Source organism: Triticum dicoccoides, chromosome 5A (genome assembly GCF_002162155.2).
Source record: "Triticum dicoccoides isolate Atlit2015 ecotype Zavitan chromosome 5A, WEW_v2.0, whole genome shotgun sequence".
Lineage (NCBI taxonomy): Eukaryota > Viridiplantae > Streptophyta > Magnoliopsida > Poales > Poaceae > Triticum > Triticum dicoccoides.
The window spans coordinates 10,452,196-10,460,064 of NC_041388.1; the positions used below are offsets into that span (position 1 = coordinate 10,452,196).

Here is a 7,869-nt window from a genome sequence, read left to right on the forward strand (position 1 = left end):
ATGTTGGTGCAAGCAGGGAATTGCATTGGGAGGCGCCCCCAGCCAGAATTCGGGCCTGCGGCAGCCAAGTCTGTGCCGAGACATGCGTCGATAATGGCTATTGTGGCGGGATTTGTGACGAATCTATTTGCAAGTGCGTCCTCTGCAAATCACTCCACGCCGGCACTGAAAACAGAGAATCCTAATCTAAGGTGGATCAATAAACAAATAATCGATCCTCTCTTTTTCTTATTGTCCGAGACAATATTGTTCTTTGTCTCTTTTTAGCAGATTATTATTCGAGGAGATCTGATGTTTTTATTGTCGTGAGATTACATTGGCTCGGTGGATTAATCATGATCGTTGATTGTCCGAATCGGAGTTTGTGTGTATCAGATATGTACGAGTATGAAGCTAGTGGTACATATGTTTATGCAACATAAAATACACACTAATAATATCAGGTAACCAGGTTTTGATCCAATGATCGGACACAATAAGCAAATCTGTATTATTACCTACTCCTTCTATTCCAATGAATAAGGCGCACACGCGTCCCAAAACTAACTTTGACAAAAACTAGACTGACCAAATGTATCTTATATGTCATAAAAGTTATGCTGCTGAATTCAAATCCGAAAGAACTTTTCATTGGTATATTTTTTTCAGTCACAAATATATATATTATTGATGTAATTTACGGTCAAAGTGTCTGGGGCACCTTGTTCTGGATCCAGCCCGTTAATGTATTTTCTTCTTGCAAATAATCACTATTACATTCCAAATATTTTCCTTTCCATTTACTGCTTGCATGCACTAGTACCTCTACAGTCATTCATTTCTCTACTACTAATGAAGGAGTCCGTAGGTCGTTTGGTTGGTTTGCACGTAGTCATTAATGCAAAAATAGTTTGGAAACCGAGTCCCGAATCAATTAACAAATCAAATGTTAATTATGGTTGCAAGTAATTTGATTCATTTAAATAAGAATTTTTCACACGGAAACAATTTTAAAACCGAGCCATTAATGCAATTAATTCATTAGACATACATTTAATTAGCCCTGTAGATAATTGGAGGTAGAATATTATTACAATTTGGTAGGCAATTAATTAATCAGGTAGGTAATTAATTCAGCCTTCTGATAATTAGGCATGTAGTTAATTTATCCCGCAATTATTAAATAGGCAAACAGTTAATCGTGTCCAACAATTTGAAAGCGTTCGCTGGTGAGGATGGCCAGCAGGCTCTCACCGACTGTCAGTGGGCCTTCAGCGACATCACCGACCAGTGCTTTCGAATGTGGACAATGACCACCACGTGCTTTCCATGTGGGCGACCAAGCGGTCGGTAAGATGGATGATTACAATGCTCTGTAGGATGTCCATGCACTCACAGTTGTCAAACATTCGCAGGTGAGGTCAACAGGTGCTCGAGGAAAACCAAGCACTGACGATAGAAAGTTTTGACTGTCACTTCGAAGACGACGGTGAAAATAGTTTGGAAAAATGCCAAAACAATAATCAAGCCATTAATGTAATTAATTACCATATTGTTAATTATTTATGCAATTAATTATGTCCATTTCAAAAGGATTTCTTTACCATGGAATCAATTTGAATACTAAGTTATTAATGAAATTAATTAATTACACTGATAGTTAATTAAGCATTTAGATAATTAGAAATAGGGATCTCTACTCCTAAAGGGGGAGTTGGTAGCTTCTCATCACTGGTTTATTTTTGTCTCATTTTTTACGCCTCACCTCTCATCACTCCCTGCCACAGAATTTCCTTTCTCCAATTAAAAATCCACATCCCATTAAAGGGGAGATATGGTTTTGTGCTTACTTTGGTAGGTGCTGAGTCAGAAATAATAGATAAATAAGGATTCGAAAATCATACCATACATCTGCGATCACCTCCCTAGAAGAGAGACAAAAGATTTTTCTCGATAACCTTCCAAAAAAATAGATATTTCTCAAAAAACAAATGGCTAATACCGCATTATGTCATTTATTATTAACATTATCTCTATTATTAATTGACAATCATAAGTTTCCTAACAAAATTTAAAAAAAATCTTATGGGAGTAAGCATCCAAGCGCCCCTGCAGAGGGACGCCGTGCCCGGGCCTGACGCTGATGCATGGCGTCAAGGATTTCCATGGCGGGAGCATGGCGTCGAGGATGGCCTTGGAGGAAGGCGGGTCATCAGACCGCCAGGTACATGTGTTTGTGGACGCGATCATATTATATTTCTTGTCAGTCATACAGATAGCCCGCCAGGATATTTTCTCAAATCAACCGTACCATTCAAATGTCAAGAAATTCGAAGTAGGGATTTTCCCCAATTAGCCAAATAATTAATTGATTTAATTGGAAGCTAATTAGGCATGCATGGAGTTAGATAGACAGTTAGTCGCGCTAAATCATTTTGAAATCACTCATGGGCAAGGACGGTCAAGAGGCTCTCAGCATCGTCGAGCACCATAGACAACAGCCACCATATGCGCTCGCGACATGGGCAACCAAGCGTTCACCAAGAGTATGACGACCATGCTCTGCAGTATGTCCACACGCTGACGGTTGCTGAAACATTCGCAGGTGAGGACAACACGACACTACAATGGCCAGGTGGTTCATTCTGTGTAGAAAGAAAGAGTATTCCAAGAATAAGAAGGAAAAAAGAATTAAAGCGGCCAAATGATCCATTGTGTTGGAGAAGAAAACAATGTTCTAGAAAATAAAGCGAAAAAAGAAAGGAAGAGTATTCTATAAAAAAAGTAGGATCAAGAACTAAGACTAGCGCAGAAGGAGGAAGAAGAAGATGAGACGTCACTGACGAACACACTGATGTTGATTGGTGTTGGTTGGCACCAACGAAGATTGACGAAGAGGCTAGAAATAAAAGATGTAGGGAAGGACGAGGAAGAGGAGAACGATAAGTACTTCTAGCAATGAGTGTTGTGTAGGCTAGAGGTGGAGCTTATTGGAGACGAGGAATATGTTCAAGTTGCCACTCACTTTACAAGTCGGTCTTAATTTGCAAAGTTGAATGGACTTTGAGAATTATCTCTATAGTTATTTGTTATTTTGTGTTGATAGTATATGTTAGCTCTACCCGCTCTATTATATTGTAAATATAAAAAATTTCATACATGTTGCAACACACGATGAAAGTGAGGTGAACATCATCTGGTTCTAAAGGTGAGGGCTCAAGTGAGAAATGTCCCGGTATGATGAAAAAACGAGTAGGAAATGGAGGGTCTGATAGGAAAAAAAAGGAAGGGTATGCTGTGGAGTGGGGTTTTTGCTGTTGGGTCTGCATGTTGGAGATAACATGGAGAATAGTCTAGACATCCATATTTCTCCCCATATATGATATGGATTTGGGGAGCCTGGACTTTCCACACGGTTGAATTCTGGGAGCCTACTAGGCACTCGTCTAATGTCGGGACACGCCCGAACGTATGAGCGAGAAATGAGCTTCGACCTTGAAAACAACCCTAACTATGTATATGCATTATAGCCCATAGCAACGCATGGGCATTCTACTAGTCAGATTAGTTTCCAAAAGAGTCGCATACTACTCCCTCCATCCCAAATTACTTGTCGCAGAAATGGTTGTATCTAGACATATTTTTAGTTTTAGATACATCAATTTTATACATTTCTGAGGTAAATAATTCGGGATGGAGGGAGTATTGTTTACTCATGCACTAGTACCTCCATGACCATTATTTGGAGATTAGTTTCCAAGAAAATGGTATTGACTCTTTAATAAACAATTTCTTTCCTTAAACAATTCTACTAGTCTTGTTAAAAATAGTCTGAACACCCATACTTGTGTACGTATATACCCAATGATTTGTTTTAGATTTTATAAGATACATACATAGTCCAAGATACTTTTAAGTGCATACTCAAGTCCCCGTAAAAAAACAGTACATAATCAAGATATTTCTCTGTATGTACATACCTTGATGTGAAATTTATTGGTATACGCCCATAAATGTCACTACCTTTTAATAAGTGGATACATGGACGATCTATGAACATCTATACAACAGACCTGATAGAGATGTAACTGAGGTATGATACTCTAGGAATATAATAACAAAATTATACAGAGGAAAAAGACTATAGCCATACATACCTTAGTGTTTTCAAATTTTATAATAATTTAGATCAATCATATTGTATAATTGTTATTATAATAGGTATCAGGTGCTCGTATTTGCATATGTTGTCATACATACCTATCCAATGTATGATACCTGGCAGGGCCGGGCCCATAGTTGTACAAACTGTGCGGCCCGCACAGGGCCCATAGAGTTTGGGGGGCCCCAAAAATTTTACAGGCCTATATATTTATTTTCCCAGGCATGGGCATTGGGCCGCTCGGCGCTGGCACTTCAAGCCTCGACCGTACAGGTTATGACGCAGGTTATAATTTCCCAGGCTGCCTCCTCGATCGGCTATGCCCTCGATGCCTCGATCGCGGGACGCAGGTTATGACTCGACGGGAAAGGAAACCGAACGGCGAACCAGGAGGCAGGGATCGACCGCATCCAGAGGAAACCAAACAGCGCGGGATCTTGGTTCGCATCTAGATCCGGCGACGACGCGATGGGCGACACGGCAACAGGTACATCAATTACCCAGTCAAAGAAAAACAGGTACATGAATTACAGCCCTCATTGGTTCGCATCCATGATCCATCGATTATTCATCTCGTAGTCTCCTGATCTCGGGTTCTCAGAGAGGAATTTTTGATCATATACTTGTTGGCTGTCTTTTGACGCCTCTCCTACATGTATTGAGAGAGTATCTAGTGTTATCTGCTAGCTAGCTATTGTGATTCTGTCATTCTAGTTACTGTGATCCGATGATATACCTATTGTGATTCTAGCTATCTACTAGCTAGCTATTGTGTTAGCAATACGGTATATACCTAGTTATTGTGATTCGGGTTGTCAGGGAGCAAAATTGTTTCTTATACACTGTATATATACGTTGGACAGCCCTCATTATACTCCTAATTCTACTCCTATAAATTGTTTCTTATATACTGTATATACGTTGGACAGCCCTCATTGTACTCTTAATTCTGTTCCTATTATCCAAATTACTTTCGGCAGGGATCATTAGACAGATAGATGGGTTATTTCCTCCTCAGTTAAATATCATAGTATAGCAGTTCAATCGGACAGAAGACATGACTAGTTGAGTTAGACGGTTCGTCTAATTACCAAATATTGACGCTTAATCTCCAATTGATATCTGCTGCCGTATGAATAGGTATGATTTTCTATATAACCAGTTATTATGTAAGACATTATATCATAATTGCTCGTTAGTTCATTTTAGTGAGATAGGGCCTCACTTTTTAGTTTCGCACAGAGCCTCCAATTTTGCCAGCCCGGCCCTGATACCTGGTATATCTTATACCTAATGTATGATACCCATGGTATCCTTACCCAACGACGATAACCCATGTCTCCTCGTAATAATAAAACATGTCACCGCTTAGGTATTCAGGTATCTAAATACTGACCGACGAGGTGCAACGTCCAATCCTATATGCAATTGTGGGTATGTAATTCATACAGTGCGTACCTACGTGGTTGTTATATACTCCATAGATATCTGTTCGGTATAATTCATATGACCCCCCTGGTAATGTTACTTTTTTTTCCTAAAAGAAACTAATATGGCGTGGGGGCTAGACTTCCTAATGGCTGCTTTTATAACAAAATGGTGGTGAACTGCCAATATATATACTATCAGGCACCATGATTACACTATTGTTTGCCACAAAGTAAAATGAGCAAATGAGTTCAGGGTGGTTTGTCAGAACATATCCATTAAGACCCTTTTAGATTATAAAAGTGAATTAAATAGCCATGCATCATAACTGAGCTCTTTTAACTGGAAGTGCTTTGGTGCTTCAGAATCGAGAAATAAGGGATCGAGTCACTCCCGGACGCTCTCAGAGCTCAGCGATCGTGGACCGTCGGATGTGTTTGCTTGATGCGTTTCCGACCCTTGGATCTCTCTCCCGGACGATTTGGACCGCCGGATGGAGCCTGCGACACTATTGCAATGAACAGTTTAGCTCACCACCAGAAATATCTTGTGCCACCGCCATTATTCTCGTGCCCCGCCGAGGGTATTTTCGTAATTTTGCTATGAGGTATATAAACCCAACGCCCATCCGTTTCTCCCCAATCAGCTTCTACTCTTCCTGTTTAGCCGCGGCCGCCTCCCCTTCCACCATGGCCGCCGCCCCCTCCCCTTCCACCGTGGCCGCCGCCCCCTATTGCCCGACGGCAAGCCCGCCCTCCCATCCCCCTTTCCTCTGGTTGCCCTCACGCACTGCATCGCCTCCTGGTCGCCCTCTCTCTCTCTCTGTATTCCCCCCTGCCGCCACCACCACGGCCAACTCCGGCGAGGTCGGTCGCCATACAGCACATCCACAAGCTCATCTCGTGACATTGTTCCTTCTCCACCGCGTTGACCCGACGCGCCCCCCCTCAACGCGCGGCCCCGGCTAACCCTAGTGCCACGGTCGCCGGTCCACGGCGTCGCCATCAACGCCGGCGCTGCGCCTGCACCTCCGGTTGGTCCTCCCCGACCCCGCCCAAACTTTCGCGCACTGCATCGCCTCCTGGTCGTTGTCCAGGCGTCGCCATCGACTGGAGGAGCGCGGGACCGTCGTCCTCGCGTTCGTGCACCTCCAGGAAGAAGACTGCTCGAGGTGAGACGCCTCGGATCCGTCGTGCGAAGGTGAAGGTGAGTGCCCTCTCCACTTCCACCATTTCCCCCCTCTCTCTCTGTTTTGATCCCTTTTTTCTGCAGCTTGACATACAGGTTAGTGTATGTGTGTGTGCAGCAGCTCCAGAGGGACGAACGTCAAGGTAGCCACTGCTCCATAGGTATGAATCGGTTCCCTAGCCTCTTATGAGCCCTACTTTTCATCGAGCAAGGTTGGCTGCTAAGTTTATGTTATTTGATGCCTCTGGTTCTTTCATGTATGTAAGAGATACTATTTAGTTGTCTGCATTTATCTTATTCGGTTCAGTTTGGTGTGCTTATCAATGGGTTGATTCAAGATAATTTGTGATTCTGCTATCTAATTGATTGGTATATATATGTTTTTTTAATATGAATCACTTTATGCAGAAGATCTGAGTTCAGAAAGATTGCATGACACCACATACATTTGATATTTTTTTTATCATGGCATGGGTTTGGTGTGACTGATTCCATTAACCGTGTTGCAGCTGGTCTGGGATATGAGTACAACCCTTGATTCGTGCCGCCTGTTTTCTCTGCCGAAGTCTTGGTTGCGTGGATGTGGCAATGGTCGAAGGGTCGTCACCAGGGTGGCACCGGCGCCTCCCTTCCCTCTCCCCTGGAGCTGGAAGGTACCGTCTCGGGCTTCCCAGATCTGTTGGATCAAAAATTGTGGGTGATGGAATCAAAATTTGTTGGATCAGAAATTGCGGTTGATGGAATCAAAACTTGGATGTGATCAAATTAGGTATTGCTTGAGCTGAAAGTTGAATGTTTGTCGACTTGATTTGTAGTGGATCGGGTGGTATAGTTTACATATTTGAAAATGTTGTTGAATTTTCAGAGAGGACCATGGCATACTGATTACTGAAAGGAATATGTGAGTTCCTGCAAGATGCGTCTCCAACATTTCTTGTGCAGGTCAGTTCCTACTCATATTTCCCCCTTGCATAGTGACTTTAGGAACATTAATATCATCATTGGCCTATGAATTTATCACATAATTCCCTGCTTTACAGTTCTGGTGTACATCCTTTTTAAATATTTTTGTTTTTTGAAACCTCAAAACAGTAGTTTAAATTCTTTTCCAT

At 42.1% G+C, this 7,869-nt stretch overlaps 1 long non-coding RNA gene across 1 annotated transcript; it reads left to right on the forward strand.

Annotated features, from left to right (window-relative positions):
* Positions 1–6,362: 6,362 nt before the first annotated feature.
* Positions 6,363–7,520, forward strand: LOC119296804. Its single transcript, XR_005145392.1, has 3 exons — positions 6,363–6,775; positions 6,876–6,918; positions 7,267–7,520. It is a non-coding gene; the product is annotated as an uncharacterized LOC119296804 (long non-coding RNA).
* Positions 7,521–7,869: the final 349 nt, after the last annotated feature.